General features: G+C 40.3%; 1 pseudogene; it reads right to left on the bottom strand.

Moving 5' to 3' along the window:
• Positions 1-12,490: 12,490 nt before the first annotated feature.
• Positions 12,491-12,590, bottom strand: LOC127089337 (uncharacterized; annotated as a pseudogene).
• Between the last annotated feature and the right edge of the window lie 4,698 nt (positions 12,591-17,288).

The following is a 17,288-nucleotide window of genomic DNA, read 5'->3' as shown; positions in this document are numbered from 1 at the left end:
CCTCTTTCCACCATCTCGAGACCCCTGCCCCTGATTGGAGACTCCATCCAGGTTAACCCCGCTGTTTGCTGCAGAAGCCCGCTCGAGCTTTTCAACTTTGTCTGCCAACGCCTTCTGACCAACTGCAAAGCCTTGCATGATGTTGATCAGCTCAGTCATTTTGTCTTTCAGCTCGAGAATATCTGCACTGGGAAGCTCCATGAGTCTGGGAGTATTGCGTCTGGTATAATATCTGTGAGGGCGTGTTGAGTGCAAAGGTACCGTTCTGCGAGCACGAGCAATGATTCCTGAAACAATTAAGCACGTTAGCAACAGATACCTGCAAAATAAAACACAGTTACTATGATTAATGCATGGATGCAGTGTCTATCCATATGAAGGACACTTTGTCTCTCGATCCTGGCATCATCGAGACAAAATAATAATCCGGCATCATTATTCAGTCATTCAGCATTTGATTTCATCGTGCAGATCGGAGATATGTGATTTAGCATGATACCCCCAACCATGTGTGTGCTTGTGTGAGTGCATACGGTAAAGCAAATAAAGCTTGAAGATCAATCACTGAATGAAAAATCACCATTACATAACCAAAAGTGCACAAACAAGTGCCATAGTCATACATCAAAACAGATACAAATCTCCAGAATCAGGAAAGAACTACAAGCAAATAGATTCCGTCAACAAGCATGACGGTAATCCGCAACAAATGAAAGATCTAGCCGAATGAGGGTCCCACAGATGGCCCTATCTCATCTTCCATCCTTGCGAACTCAACGGCGAACCTGAGCTCGGTGTTCTCCTGCTGCAATCTCCCCACTTCTTTCTGATGAATCTTCATCTGCCTGAAGTAGTGATCTCTCTCTGCCATGTAATGATCTCTCTCGGCGACGATCTTTGCTTTCTCCGCTTCCCACTCTGCAGCAAGGCTCCGGGCTCTAGCATCTCTCTGATCCTTCACGAGAATCTGCCTCCGTTTCTCATCTTCAATGACTTTTGAAGCTCTAGCCAATCTCTCTTTGGTGATGTCGTGCTCTCTGGTGGCTGATGCTAACACCTGATTAACCTTCCCGTAGTAGGCTGTATCCATCTCAAAGCGCTTTGCTTCCAAGGCATGTCGCTTGTCTTGATTTTCCATCTTCACTTTGATCTCTTGATTAGCTGTCTGAAACCGAGCAACATTTCTCTCCAATTCAGCTTTCTCTGCAAGTAACTGATCTCTGGCCCTCTTCATCTCAAGGAATTCCTCCATACTGACAAAAGAACTTGGACCCTCAATCAAAGGACACCCAAGATCACCTCCAGGAAATGGTAGAAGTGTAACCTCAATTCTCTTCCGCAACCAATCATCAAATAGTGGAAAATACCGACTGTTGACTTTACCATAAGGAACCTTGCCCTTCCTCTGAATATCACGCCACTCATCCAATACCTGCCTCAGCTTAGCCTGGTTACCATCAATTGGGAAGTAAAAGGACTCCTGGATCTCTCGCCCGAGAGGAGGACCCTCTACAGCAAACCCCATCTGTCTCCTGAGAAGCACCGGGTTGTAATTGATGCAACCCTGAACTCCCACAAGAGGCACATTAGGTAAACTCCCACAACTGCATATGAAATCCCGGCCAGCTAAACCGTTATGAGTCCAAGCAATGTCATTAGCCCGCAAACCCATCAACCTGAAGGACCACTTGACAGTAGGATCAAAATGAGCAAAAGCACCTCTGGAAGGCAAATACCCCATAAACCACCTGAAGAGCAACTGAGAACAGCACCTGATCAAGCCACCACGCCGCTTCTCATTCCTGTTATGAACCGAGTAGTAAACATCTCCGATCAGAGTAGGAATAGGGTTTCTCTGCATGAATAATCTGATAGCATTATGGTCCACAAAATTCTTCTGATTAGGAAACAGAATAATCCCATAAATGCTCACAGCAATCAATGCGCAAACCGTCTTCCAGTTACCCATAGCAGCATGTTCCTTGGCATTAGCCTCCAAGAAACTCAAATGAAATCCAGGTAATTTTCCTTTCTCCTTCAAACCCTCCTTGACCATTTCCGGACTCAAATAAAGAGTACGGGAAATCCCAAGGACATCAGGCTCTGCCCTAGTGACATGGAAAGGAATCTGATCACGGATCTGTATACCCAAGATACTAGCATAGTCCTCCATCAGAGGTCCCAACAAATAATCCGGAAATACAAAACACCTCAGCCCCGGATCATAGAACTGGAGAAGAGTATGAATGGCACTCCTGTCACTATCAGTGAGTCTGAAAACCATCTTCAGAATACTACCGTATGACTCTCTGAACATCCCCACATGGTCGGGTGTAATCAATGCTATCATCTCTTTCAGCACACCAATCTCAGGATCGAAGAAACTATAGACCACATCATGCTTCAAACCGGTCCTCATATCTAAGCAGAAAGTCTCTCAACCAGAATCTCAATCAAAAGTGGACCTGCATATGGATAAACATGTGTTAGATGCAATTAATGCAAGATGTAATGATGCTGATGAATGAATGCAATGCGTTGCCATCCTCCAAGCCATCTGATCCCCTGCACTGAAACCGGTCTCTGAACTGATCATAACCATCTAAAGAATGTACGATCACAAATCTGACCCGCGGGCTCCGAAATAAACGGAAGAAAGATACATCATCATCATCATCAGACAATCTCTGAGCAGATACCCACAATGACCTCTGAATCGGCCCGGGGAATCCCGAAATAAACGGATCCCCACTGATAAACAACTCGGCCCGGGGAATCCTGAAATAAACGGATCCCCGCTGATAAATCACGGACAGCACTCCGGCGTCTCAGCAATAAATGACCATAAATCTGACTGATAAATAGGACCCACGGAACAAATAGTCACCATCTGAATCACCATCTGAACATGCATCTGAAAGAATCACCCTCCCCTCACAGGTAAATTCTAAACAGGTCATCCTAAGGCGGATAATAGTCTCGACAATCGGGCAGAGATACTCAATGGGTTTGCCCTTTCGGGTGTGCCATTGTAGCTCTCCTGAGATCGTCTAAACCAAAAATCCGGGAAATGATCGGTCACCAGAGTCAACAGCTCAGATGAAGTAACTAAGCCAAAGTGGATACTCCACAGAGGAAAGCACTATCAAATGAACCTCGTCCGACTTGTGGTACATCACGCCGCCAAGCACATGTTAACCTAACACGAAAGAGGCGACATGAGACCACACTAATCCTAGGTGTACACTCGGGCCTGGGTTTTAGCCCCACTCAGAACACCCACCCCAAAATAGAGGAACCACCTGCACAGAGGACGGCAACATGATAGTATGATGCATGCAAATATTAATGCAAATATAGATACACACTGGTTAGAATAATAAATGCAATAAATCACACAACAAGCAACCTAAACTAATCCTAGAACGCTAGGAGAGACTCGCTTAGGGAAGATAGACCAGCACAGGTCTACATCCGATAGTCCCCAGCGGTGCTTATTCCCCAGCAGAGTCGCCAGCTGTCGCATCCGCGAAAAAACAACCGGCGGGACTCAAATAAAAACACAACACAGAGCCGCCACTGCGCGTTATTTATCCGAAGATAGGGAAAGGAAACGCTCAGAGAAACCTGGAAAGGAAATGGTCTTGCGACCAAAGAGAACGGGTAAGGGAGTCGGTTACGCAAGGGGAAGGTATTAACACCCCTCACGTCCGTCGTACTCGACGGGATCCACGTTCTAAAATAAAGAATAGGTTGCTAAACATCACACACACACACAGGGAACGCAGGTGGGGTTAAGAGAAGGGAGCTCGATAGGACGTCGCATCCTATGCCTACATATCTTGTCTGGAACAAGAATCAGAGCCACTGTAGTTCGGCTTATGCACGCCAAACAACACAAAACATACAAACAAGCAAGGGTGGCAAACATGGAGCCCGACAACCACTGGATGGAATTACGTCAGCATCCGAACCAAAACACGCACAAAACGGCAAACGTGGAGCCCGACTGCCAATCAATGGACTAACGTCGGCATCCAAGCCAAACACACAATCAAACAACAAACAAACACACACAAAAAGAAAAAAAGTGCCCGGAGTGGTCTCGCACGACCACCTGCCTACATACCTCGTCTGGCACGAGGATCAGGGCGATGTAGTTCCCCCGAAAGGGACTGAAAATTTAGCCAGAAACCAGGGGAAGACACACTACCAGGGAGCTGTACTCGAGCCTAGTGTTGTCATGCATCGTTACCCTACGTTCAGGTTTCTACCTACTTGCATAAGCAAACTACTCCTATCCAGGAAAGAAGCAAACATACAAGCATATAAGCATACATCAAATGAGAACAGGCATCTCAAACAGATATTCACATAGCACACACTATAGCCAATCAAGAGGGCTCAAACAATAGGTTTGACTGCCTCAGCAAGTCATCTGTACAGGCTGTGTTTGCTCTTAACCTTGCCATTACGAGGCTAAGGTGAAGCAGATGAAAGGGTGAAGTGAGGATGAGACCTCACAGCTCTTATCCCTGACCAGGGAGAGCTTCAGACAATGGAGCGTGGGTCCAGAATGGAGGGACCCTTCTACGCTCAAAGACTCTAACTCGATTGTGCAACAGCACGAGATCTTGAGTTTGTGTCCCAATGCATCAACACACAGCCGTGTGAGCAGAGGGACGACTCACAGAATAGTGGGGGATAGATTGCATATCCCTTGGCTTCCACCAATTGCCTTGATTAAGGACTTTACCTGCTTAGGCACAATTTTAAACAATCACAACCATCGCCTCTTAAGGAGGACTTCAGACATTTTGCCCGGCCAAATAACAGACCGGGTCTCCAGACTACATGAAGAATAGAAGTCCTACCTCAAGTGGTTTAAAAACCAAGCAGCAGCAAGCAAGTTCTTAAAGAACTAGAAGCAACTAAACGTACCTGAAAACAATCAAGTATCATCAGTACTCAGACAGACAAACATAAACAGCAAATGTTAATCAGTCAGACTATACAGATTAATGCACACAAAGGCAAGCTATAAGCTCAAGCTCAAGCTTCACAACCTACAAAACAAATCCCAATTAGTTCTCAACATCAAACACATCCAATTTAATCAACTTGGCTCAATCCCTTTAGGCATTATGCATTTCATCCTGAAAAATCAAGCAAATGTGAGAAACTGGACCACTAGGCCAAGCCTAGGGTCCAAAAGGGAGAAAAAAGTCTAAACAGCAAAGGATTCTCAACCAAACTCAAATTAACACAAATAGAAAACCAAAGCAATTGATCCCATGATTATATCATTTATCATATTCATTTCATGACCAAAACAAATCAAACTAGGTTAAATGTAACACCAAACATCCAAACAGAATGACTTCAACCAAATCCATATCAAAACAATTCCAAAAGTCCTCAAATAATTTACACCTAAACAGGACATATTCAAGGTACAACATGTCAATTTTCAGCTCAATTGGGCAAAAGGAACTATGTCAATGAAAATCAAGAAAAACAGACACAAATATATGAGCCAAATCACAACATCAACACATGCATTCACTTCCAAAATTCATAAGTCAATGAAAACAGTTAAGAAATGAATGGGACCAAAAGCATCATGTCCTATCATGTGTCTATAACCAGCATACTAAATTTCATCATCATCCAATACCATATGAGCATTTCACAAAGATAATACCAACACATGTCACACAAGCTTGCACATTTAACTAACAGAGATGAAAAATATCAATCAAATTGAAAACGCCACATAAAAATTCAGAAAAATTCACATAGAATCTCAACATATCAATGATCATACATGCAAAATTTCACTCCATTTCAACCATCATAGGCCAGTCAAATAATTTCATGAAATTGACCTATCTAGGTGTGACACAAATTGTCACACCTAAGTTCAAAAATTCATATCTCACTCCACAGGTATCAAAAACTCACAAACTTTATATGCAAATCACCAGAAACATGTCTACAGTCACCACAAAAAATTTCAGACATTTCTCTTAAGGCAGGAGAATTTCACAATGGAAATGGCAAAATGTGTCAAAATTGCATACAAGTCAAACAACCTTAAGTCAAACCTAATTTTTACCATGCACAATTTCTAAAATTATGTCCATAAAATTCTACAGGGAATTTGGAAACCATAGAAAAAATCCTCATATTTTTTGGATTAGCCAATTATTTTTTATGAATTTTTTAAGATTAAAATGATTTGTGTAATAATTATTAAGATGTTATTATTTAATTAAGTGAATTTGAATTACAGCAATGGCATTTTCGTTATTATCCTAAACCGGTCCAAGTGACACTGTGGCATTTTAATGTGTTGGCAACGCGCTATTGGTCGTCCAGGGAGGGAAACAACAATTTGAATTGCCAAGCCACAAAAACAGAATCAAACGCGTTTTAATCCCAGAACTGCTTCATCATCTACGCGTTCATACATGTTCATCAACGGCGGCACCGGTTTCGCTCATTTCTCAACCAAAACTCACAAACTAATAACTGTTAGAAAGGTCTCGATGTCAGAATCTCAAATATGTAACTAATTCCACCTAACTCCTAACACAGCTCACGGATCGATCGAATAAAGTTTCACATTCAAAGCTTCTAATCGCAATAACTCGATCCACAATTCACCAAATCAAAAACTAATTATATCATGATAATCTACATGGAAAACTCTACAAAATGCATACAACAATTGAAGCAATAGCGAGATTCGATTTGTCACCTTAATTTGAAGTCAGCGATGAAATTGGAAGCTTCAAGGTGTTTTGATCCAAAACAGATGGAGAAGAGTGATATGTGAGTTGACTGGAACAGCTAGATCAATCCAACACGATTCCAATTGCAAGAAAAATCAAAACACCATTGCTAACCAACACTTGAACAGTCACGAATGGAGATGGTTTTGATGTTGATCTTCACAAACAGTTGAAGAAGATGATAATTGGAACTTGAACCAAAAAGAAAATCTCGAATTGATGGAGAATTGAGAGAGATTTTTGGATTTTTTTTGCTTTTGTGTTCTTGAGGTTTTTGGTGAATTTGGAGGAAAAGAGGTTTTGATTTTGGGAATTGTGATTTTCTGTTATGAATTGGTTGTGATTAAGAATATATACTCTTGATTAATCCACACTTAATCACTCTAATTAACCAATTGGAATGTGTTAAGCATAAGTGTCATTTTCACACCAAGGGCAAAATGGTAACTTCACATGCCAGCTCATGACAGCTCAATGCCAGCTCATACAAACCCTAAACACCTGTCATGAACTGTTGCCACTTGTTTCATGTTGATTGGACAAGTATTTTGCATTTTCCACATGTGATGGCTATGTGTTCATTTTCAAGTCCATTTCAAAAGCCAATTTTCAAACCATGAAGCCTTGGCATGTTGTGATGATTCCAACAATTTCCAAATGTCATTTGTGAAGTGTTGCAAAAATCCCCATTCAAAAATTCCCATTATTTCTCAAGTTGGACAATTTTGCCCCTGGTTCTTTTAACTGTACAGTTGAAATTTGACTTTTTGCATTGACCATTTTTGAAGAAATCCAATTATGCACCATGAAAGTACATGTCAAATGGAGTTTGTGCATATAAAGAACATCCAATTTGGACACTCCATGTGGAAGTTATGCCCTCCTGATTATGGGCCATTTTTGAAATTGACTGGACCATAACTTGCCAACCATACATGGGATTTTCAAGTTCTTGGACTTTTTGGAAAGGTGAGAACAAGATCTACAACTTTCATGTTGAACAAATTTTCATTTGAAGCTTCCTTGGACACGTGGTCTTGAGGTCAAAAACTTTCCATTTTTGGAAACTTCCATTACAAGTCACTTTCTATTTTTGGCAATTCTTGTCCTGACTTGATTTTCTCCATTCTTAAGCTTTGCAATGTCAAATAACACTTGTTTCAACATAAATGAAGTGTATCCAACTCATTTCCACCTCCCAATCCATAAAATCATGTACAGTTGACCACAGTTGACTTTTTCAACTGATAGATGAAATTGGCAATGCATTGATCCATCTGAGCTCCAATCTTCTGATGAAATGGCTCAAAGGTGAAACCCTAGCCTCAATTAGCTCAAAATAATCATATAATGCACCCCATAGCCATCACAAACCCCATCTCCTGATTATGCCCTGACTGGCCCAATGCAACTGATTAGGGTTGACCAGTGGTCAAAACCCTAATCTCAAGGAATGAGCTTCAATGTCCTGATGATACCCAACCATAATGATGATGATGTATCATTGCAATCAAGATGGAGATCAATATCTTTGGAGAATCATAAAACCCTAATTCACAGCCCAATCCTCAGATGGCCAATGATCAGTCAATAAAACCCTAGCTTGCACTTTGATTTTCTCATCCTCTGACCAAGACTTGGGAGCATGGCTTGCACAATGTAACCACATGATATGCAATATGCAATGCCTAATGACCTAAAATGATATGTACAATGATAATGCTAGTCCCAGGAGAAGAGGGCAAATTTTGAGGTGTTACAATATGCTGTCAGGAATGAATGTCACGACATTCAGCTTGACATCAAGGATCATATGCTAAGTCTGTTTTTCCAGAAAACAGACTGTACAATTTTGCTGACCTGTATATGACCAAAATGACCATACTACAGTAACAGCTTACATTAATAAATGTCAAAGTATCCAATTTGACATTTACACATTTGGCCTTAAGTCAGTTATGTTATCCTCTTGAAGAACAGACTAGAAATTATGCTGAAGTATAGCAGATCACCACTCTGTCTATTGTTTAGTATATGCTGTCAATGATGAATGTCATAACATCCAGTTTGACATTCAGTCAGTAGGCCTTATGCCAGGTCTGGTATTTCCTTAATAACCAGACTGGAAATGAATACTAAGTTCTAACAGAACACCAGCTGTTCTATTCCTTAGTATCTGCTGACAGGGATGAATGTCACAACATTTAATAAATCCTGTATTAGCTCATCCTGCAGTAACTACTCAAGTGTGTCATGACATCAGTCAAGACATCAGAGTACAGTTAGATATTCTAACCTACAATGCAGTCACACATACACATCATGTCATGACATCAGTCAAGACATTAGAATCCAGCTAGTGTTTTACCATATAATGCAGCCAATTAAACACCTACAACTTCTCCTTCTTTAGTAATGACAGGATGCACCCAACCTGTTAACAGAACTTTCTAAGCCTTGTTATCAAGGGATTTCAGAAAAGCTACCATTCGAGGTTTCTAATAGTCATAGTTAGAACCATCCAAAATTGGTGTCCTATGAACAGATCCTCCATCTCTCTCCATTGTACCAGAAAGTATTGTCCCTAGATCTCACCTAGAACCAGAGTAGGATGCCTGCTCTGATACCAATTGAAATTCTGGTATCAGATATAAGATGTCGAAGGTAATGTCACGACACTGATATCTGCTAACACACAATGGATAAATAAACATAATGGTAAAGCAATTCACACAAGCAATTGTTAACCCAGTTCGGTGCAACTCACATACGTCTGGGGGCTACCAAGCCAGGAAGGAAATTCACTAAAATAGAATTAGTTTAAAGACTCTCCGTACACTTCAACAAGTTACAGTCTTTCTCACCTAATCTCTACCCGTGCAATTTCTACCTAAGCACTCTTAGATATGAGAACCCATTCACTTCCCTTACAATCACACGCCAGTGATTTTAAACAACAATCCCTTGAGAAAAGAAAATACTTTTCAATTACACACTCTTGATTTTACTTCACAGTTTCAATCAAGAAGACACACTCTTGATCTTGCTTCACAGCTTTGATCAAGAAGACACACACTCTTGCTTAACAGCTTTAGAGTGACAAATTACAACCACAAATCAGTCCAATTCAATCATCAATGGATGACTTGAATGACCTACAAGTCTTACGACTAAACAGACACAAACCCTAGCTCTCACTATGTATTTCGCTCAGTCTTGGTTGTGTATTCAAACAGGTTTTTGTCGCAACTGATAACACGAAATTATATCGCTTTTTAAGACTTAATTCAATTAAATTATATTATCATTTACGCTAGTTTATCTCATTTTATCAGATATTATGCAGTATTCCTCTTCTATTTATATCAGGTACCCATTTTGAAGCAAAAGTGAAAAAGGGAAGAAAAGGAGGTGTAAAAAGGAACAAAAAGGAGAGAAAAGGAACCAAAGGCCAAAGCCCAGCCCAAAGCGCACAAGTCACCAATGCTGTGCCTGTGACGGACGTCACAGGACGCGTGACGAGCGTCACGCGAAGTAGCCTTGTGACGGACGTCACACATGGTGTGACGAGCGTCACACCAGTCCACTAGCTTTTTGGCGCAAGTTACGCTCTCAGAGGAATGGAAGTAGCGTTGAGGACTTCGTGTCCTATTCCCAAGCCGTGAATTTAGCATGCTGAAGACTCGTGGAAAAGAAGAAAAAGGCAGTTAGTAGCACTACTATAAATAGCTACCCTAATCCCTCTCGTTTGCGCTCCTCTTTTTGCCGTTTACACACACCGAAGCTCTGCCGATTTTCTGTTCAAGCTTTTGCTTATTTTTCTTTTTCCAGCAGAATTAATATTGTTTATTTTATTTATTTCTTTTGCAAGTTTTATTTTCTTCTTCCCTTGCAGATTTACATTTCCCGTTTTTAGCTTTTAGATATTTTTCGCATAATAGTTTCTACACCGGAAATTATTGTGCAACTTTATACCGGATTTAACCTTACGTTATATTCGAGTTTTTTTATTTCCTTGATTTGATTTACTGTTTAATTGAAGAATCGAAGAACAAATCCTACCGGCTTGTGGAGGAGTGTTCAAGACCATTGTATTACGCATTCAGGTTCTCTAATTGTTATTTAATATTTAATGTTTTATTCTATTGTTTATTCATATTGCCTGCCTGAAATGAGTCTGTGTATGCATGATAATAATTATTATTTAGTTAGCATGTCTGGCTAATTCGCCTAGGTATCGGTATGTAAAGTAAGCAGAAAAAGGGGTCAAGACTAAGTCGGTCTATTCAAACTTAAAATTAGAATCAATCTTTTTATGGTCTTAACTTACAGGTTTAATAACAAGATTTTTTACAAAAGTAAAAGACATAAAGAAGTTGAAACCAACAGAGCGAGAGTTTGAGGTTTTAACTGGACAGTGTAAGTTAGTCATTAAGTCTATCTCAGGGCGAGAGCAAGTTTTAGAATTAATTAAATTCTGACCTTTTTCCAAAAAGTATTTTTAAAGATTAATGTGAGGACGAGAGTTAAGCATTTAGATTTAATTGTATAACCTAAGTCAACAGAGCGAGAGTTTGAGATAAGGGTGTTTAAAACGGTCAGTATTTTCTTAAAAAGAGTTTCTGCAACTTTACTGTTTTCAAAATATGATTTTTGACTTAATTATAAGTGACAGCAACATTAACATAAAATCATGGTTTATTCAACAGAGCGAGAGTTTGAGATAAAACCTTTAACCAATAAAGTTAACTGGAACGATTTATTTTAAAAACCTAGAAACCGACAAAGACTTGATTCCCTAGTTTTGACGAACTACATACCGATATCCGTTTTATTGATATTTAATCTAGATATTAGTTTAGCTCTTAGTTTTTCCCCAAACAATCAAACATTTTCACCTTAGATTTACGTAGTAACTTTAGATAACGGTATATCGATTCATAAGTCCCTGTGGGATCGATATCTTTTAAAACTACGCGATAGAACTGTGCACTTGCAGTTTGTATCCCAAATTCGACTCATAAAGTCGCGATCAAGTTTTTGGCGCCGTTGCCGGGGACTTTTATTCAATCGATATCGTAACTCTTCCGTTACGCTGTAAAGACTAAGGTTTCTTTTCCTTCTATTCTTTCTTTCGTTGATTTGTATGCCACGCACTCGCTCTCAAGGCGAACCGCTCTATTTACGAATCAACGATATCGAACTATATCTCCGAGTCTTACGACGAATTCGGGAATATCGTGCTGAAAACAATCTCCCTCCTATAAACCTTCCTGATATCAAAAACATTTTTCCTTCTTTAACCGAGATGGCAGAACCAGCTCGTGCTCTTAGAGATTACGCCGCTCCATCGCAAGATGAACCGCATTCAAGTATTGCTCCGCCCGCAATCGAAGAAAACAACTTTGAACTTAAACCTTCACTGTTGCAGGCTGTGCAACAGAACCAATTCTCTGGAAATCTTACCGAAGATCCAAACCTTCATTTATCCGTATTTGTCCAATACGCTGATACTGTTAAAGCTAATGGTGTCACTTCAGAGGCAATTCGACTTCGTCTTTTTCCTTTCTCATTAAGAGATAGCGCTAGAAGATGGCTTCAATCTCTCCCTTCCAACTCAGTCACCACCTGGAACGAGTTGAAGAAAGTTTTTCTTGCCCGATATTTTCCACCAAGCAAAACAGCTATGTTAAGAGCCCAGATAAACGGATTTAAACAGAAAGACAACGAGTCTCTTTTCGAAGCATGGGAAAGATACAAAGACATGATGAGACTTTGCCCACACCATGGTTTGGAAGACTGGTTAGTAATTCACACATTTTATAATGGTCTCTTATACAATACAAGGTTAACAATAGACGCCGCTGCAGGTGGTGCACTAATGAACAAACCTTATGCTGATGCTTACCAGCTTATCGAGAGCATGGCCCAAAACCACTATCAGTGGGGAACCGAACGAACAACAGTGGAAAAACCTCAACCGAAAACTGGCATGTACGAGATAAGTAACCTTGATCACGTTAATGCAAAAGTGGATGCTTTGGTCCAGAAGATTGAAAGTTTAAACGTATCACCTCCAACCGCCGTGGTTGCTATAACTCAGAATTGCAAGGTCTGTGGAATCCAAGGCCACACTCCTGCGGAATGTCAACTCTTGACTGGAATCCAAGCAGAGCAAGTAAACTATGCTCAAGGAAGCCCCTATTCGAATACCTATAACCCAAATTGGAAGAACCATCCAAACTTTTCATATAAGAGTAATAATGCTTTATACGCACCTGGACAGTCTCCGAATCAAACCCCATCTGTACCTCCGGGATATCAGAAACCGAATCCTAACAATAATACCCCTAGAAAATCCAACTTGGAAATCATGATGGAAAACTTTATAGCTTCCCAACAACAAACCAATAAAGATTTCTTAAACCAGAACATACACACTGGCGAACAACTTAAACAACTAGCAAGCAAAGTAGATGCCTTGGCTACCCATAACAAAATGCTGGAAACGCAAATATCTCAAGTAGCTCAACAACAAGCACCTACTGCTGCACCAACTGGTACATTCCCTGGACAGCCCCAACCTAATCCGAGAAGCCAAGCTCATGCAATTATATTAAGAAGTGGAACGGAAGTGGAAGGACCGTCTGATCCAAGGATAGAAAACCAAAACCCTAAGAAATCTACTGAGGAAAGTGAACCTAAGGAAAAGGAAGAGAGTAATAAGGATACCCTAGAAAAGAAGGAACCTTATGTACCTCCACCGCCTTACAAACCACCTATACCTTACCCTCAAAGGCTTGTTAAAACCAAAGATGTAGGCCAATTTAGAAAATTTGTCGATCTCCTTAAACAATTAAACGTTACAATTCCATTTACCGAAGCTATTACGCAGATGCCCTCATATGCTAAATTCTTAAAAGAAATTCTTTCTAATAAAAGGAAACTTGAGGATAGCGAAACCGTTACACTCCCTGCCGAATGTAGCGCTATAATCCAAAACATGCCCCCTAAACTCAAGGATCCAGGTAGTTTCTCTATACCCTGTCACATAGGAAAATTTGTCATCGACAAAGCCTTATGCGATTTAGGAGCCGGAATTAGCGTTATGCCTTTATCCATATGTAAGAAACTGGAAATGGGAGAATTAAGACCGACCAAAATGTCTGTGCAATTAGCAGATCGTTCCATCAAATATCCTGTAGGAATCCTTGAAAACGTTCCCGTACGCATAGGTCAGTTTTACATTCCCACTGACTTCACAATTATGGACATTAGAGAAGATGATACTACACCTATTATACTAGGAAGACCATTCTTAGCAACTGCCGGTGCAATCATAGACGTAAAACGAGGAAGACTCACCTTCGAAGTAGGTGAAGAGAAAATTGAATTCATTCTTTCCCAATTCTTGAAAGCACCTGCAATAGAAGATACATGTTACTTCATGGATATCATCGATGAATGCATAAAAGAAGCAGAGTCAGGAGAAGACAAATCATCAGACTATCTTTTAGAAGACAAATCTAAACAATGCTTAGCAATAACACCGGACCCTACGCAGTGTCTTAACAAACCAACCCCTGATTTGAAAACACTTCCCAAAAATCTGAGGTATGAATTCCTAGACTTAGAACTTGAACGACCTGTGATAGTCAATGCAGATCTAGGAAGACTCGAAACAGAAAAACTCCTACATATCTTAAGAAAATATCCAACCGCACTAGGATACCACATAACCGATCTTAAAGGAATAAGCCCTTCTATTTGTATGCACCGCATCATGTTAGAAGAAGACGGTAAAACCTCTAGGGAACACCAGAGAAGACTAAATCCAATCCTAAGTGAGGTAGTGAAGAAAGAAATAACCAAGTTATTGGAAGCAGGTATTATATATCCTATATCTGATAGCAAATGGGTCAGTCCTGTACACGTTGTACCAAAGAAAGGAGGCATAACCGTTATTGAAAACGAAAAAGGAGAAACTATAACTAAACGAATCGAATCGGGATGGAGAATGTGCATTGATTATAGAAAACTAAACAAAGCAACCCGAAAAGATCATTTCCCTTTACCATTCATTGACCAAATGTTAGAACGATTAGCAAAACATTCACATTTCTGTTATTTAGATGGTTATTCAGGCTTCTTTCAAATACCAATTCACCCTGATGACCAAGAAAAGACAACATTCACATGCCCTTTCGGTACCTTCGCTTATAGACGAATGCCGTTTGGTCTGTGTAATGCCCCTGCAACTTTTCAAAGATGCATGATGGCGATTTTCGCCGACTTTCTCGAAAACATCATGGAAGTATTTATGGATGACTTTTCTGTATACGGACAAAGTTTCGAAGAATGCCTTGAAAACCTGGAAAGAGTTCTTGAGCGATGTGTAAAAGTAAACTTAGTACTTAATTGGGAAAAGTGCCACTTTATGGTACAAGAAGGAATTGTTTTAGGACACATCATCTCGAACAGAGGAATTGAAGTAGACAAAGCCAAAATAGAGGTAATCGAAAATCTTCAACCCCCAAGAACCGTGAGAGAAGTACGAAGCTTTTTAGGACACGCCGGTTTTTACCGACGATTCATCAAAGACTTCTCTAAGATAACTAAACCCTTAACCGGACTATTAATGAAAGATGCTGAATTCATATTCGACGATAACTGTTTAAAAGCATTTCAAACTCTTAAACAAGCATTGATCTCAGCACCCATTATGCAGACACCAGACTGGAATGAACCATTCGAGATAATGTGCGATGCCAGTGATTATGCTGTAGGTGCTGTTTTAGGACAAAGAAAGGATAAAAAACTTCATGTTATATATTACGCTAGCAGAACCCTGGATGAAGCACAGATGAATTATGCCACAACCGAGAAAGAACTCCTAGCAGTGGTATTTGCGCTAGATAAATTTCGTTCTTACTTGGTAGGAGCCAAAATAATAGTTTACACTGATCACGCTGCTATCAGGTACCTTCTAACGAAAAAGGATGCCAAACCTAGACTCCTAAGATGGATCTTGTTACTACAAGAATTCGACTTAGAAATCAAGGACAAGAAAGGAACTGAAAACGTAGTAGCAGACCACCTCTCTAGACTTGAGAACCTTGAACCGGAAAGAACATCAATTAATGATGATTTCTCGTATGATAAACTCATAGCTACTTTGGAAGAGAACAACTCCGACATGCAAGTAGAAACCACCTTAGCTATATCTGTCATACCATGGTACGCTGATCTAGTCAATTATTTAGCTGCCGGAATAGTTCCACCTACTTTATCTTACCAGCAGAAGAAACGATTCTTCCACGACATAAAACACTATTACTGGGATGATCCCTTACTTTTCAAAAGAGGCCCCGATGGTATTTTCCGTCGATGTGTACCCGAAGAAGAGGTAGAAAATATAATCCAACACTGTCACTCTGCGCCTTATGGTGGACACACAAGTACATCCAAGACCTGCTCTAAAATCCTACAAGCTGGCTTTTATTGGCCAACTATATTTTGGACGTACATGCGGCTATTAAGGAGTGTGACAGATGTCAACGCACGGGAAACATATCTAGACGTGACGAGATGCCACAAAAAGGTATTTTGGAAGTAGAGATTTTTGACGTGTGGGGGATAGACTTCATGGGACCATTTCCATCCTCCTTCGGTAACAAATACATACTCGTGGCGGTTGACTACGTATCAAAGTGGATCGAAGCTATAGCTTCTCCAACTAATGACACCCGAGTAGTAACTAGACTCTTTAAAAATATAATATTTCCGAGATTTGGCATCCCAAGGATAGTAGTCAGTGATGGTGGATCGCACTTTATATCCAAGGTACTCGAAAAACTACTACTTAAATATGGAGTGAGACATAGGATAGCAACACCTTACCACCCTCAAACCAGTGGACAAGTGGAAGTATCTAATAGAGAAATCAAGCAAATACTAGAAAAAACGGTCGCCACTTCAAGGAAAGATTGGTCATTGAAATTACCAGAAGCTTTGTGGGCATACCGAACTGCTTATAAAACCCCCATAGGGACGACCCCATTTAAGCTCATTTATGGAAAATCTTGTCACCTCCCGGTAGAATTAGAACATAAAGCCTATTGGGCTATTAGAAATTTAAATCTGAATTACAAAGCCGCCGGTGAAAAGAGAATCCTTGACATAAACGAATTAGAGGAACTCAGAAGAGACGCCTATGAAAATGCCAAAATCTATAAAGAAAGAACAAAACAATGGCATGATAAGCGTATATCAAGGAAAATCTTCAAGCAAGGCGACGCAGTACTTTTATTTAACTCCAGACTAAAATTATTCCCAGGAAAACTACGATCCAGATGGTCAGGACCTTTTCATATCACTAAAATCTTTCCCAGTGGAGCGGTAGAAATAAAAGGACAATCTACAGAACCGTTCACCGTAAACGGGCAACGTCTGAAACATTATCACTATGCGGAAACCAACGAGGATTCGCAA

The sequence above is a fragment of the Lathyrus oleraceus genome, chromosome 5 (assembly GCF_024323335.1).
Source record: "Lathyrus oleraceus cultivar Zhongwan6 chromosome 5, CAAS_Psat_ZW6_1.0, whole genome shotgun sequence".
Taxonomy (NCBI): Eukaryota; Viridiplantae; Streptophyta; class Magnoliopsida; order Fabales; family Fabaceae; genus Lathyrus; species Lathyrus oleraceus.
This window is presented reverse-complemented; position numbering and strand designations above follow the sequence as displayed.